Below are 817 nucleotides of genomic sequence, written 5' to 3' on the forward strand. Positions count from 1 at the left end.
ATATAACCAATGCTAGCATGGAAAGCTGACGTTAAATGATGATATATATATTATCATCATCATCATTAACATACATTTTCCATGCTGGCATGGGTTGGATGGTTTGACAGGAGCTGGCCAGCTGAAGAGCTGCCCTGGCTTCATAGCTGTCTTGGCATGATTTCTACAGCTAGATGCCCTTCCTAATGCCAACTACTTTACAAAGTGTATTGGGTGCTTCTATGCAGCACCAACAGAGGTGTGTTTATGTGGCATTGGTACAGGTGCACCAGCACTTATGAGCACACAAGATTAGGATTGCTCATATATATTATATATATATAAATGCATGCAGAAATTATTAAGAGATTAATTAAAGAAAACATACAACTATCCTAAGATTACCCTCATACTGCATGTTAGCAAGGTCCTCTGAAAATCTTGCACCCTGAAAGTACCCATGAGCAATTCAGTGTTGGATCAAGCAAGAAACAGCTGTCTCCTTTCTCTGGTTTTCCAACCACTAGTATAATGGCCTCTGCTCCTTTAGGCAGGCTATGCTCATGTCACCCCTACTCATGTATTCTTGATTTTCTTAAACTTCTCATGTCCCGTTCTACCAGGCTCTGCACAAATCTCTCTCTGTTCCTTTCTTTTCAATGTTGGCTCATATCTTTTCTGGCAAGCGTTGACTTGCAGAGGTTCAAGAGGAATATTAATGGTGTCAATCTTACAAGTCTAGGAGTCTTTGTATAGATCACAGACAATAGTATCTCTTTCTCCAGACCAAGCAAAAAGAATAAACAGTGATGGTAATTTTTTTTTTTTTTTTTTTTTT

General features: G+C 38.8%; 1 protein-coding gene across 1 annotated transcript in view; it reads left to right on the forward strand.

Moving 5' to 3' along the window:
- The window catches only part of LOC106873960 (conserved oligomeric Golgi complex subunit 1), a 6,918-nt gene that overhangs the window by 3,918 nt on the left and 2,183 nt on the right, over nt 1-817 (forward strand). The gene's annotated exons all lie outside the window — the stretch shown is intronic.

The sequence above is a fragment of the Octopus bimaculoides genome, chromosome 15, assembly GCF_001194135.2.
Source record: "Octopus bimaculoides isolate UCB-OBI-ISO-001 chromosome 15, ASM119413v2, whole genome shotgun sequence".
Classification (NCBI taxonomy): Eukaryota; Metazoa; Mollusca; class Cephalopoda; order Octopoda; family Octopodidae; genus Octopus; species Octopus bimaculoides.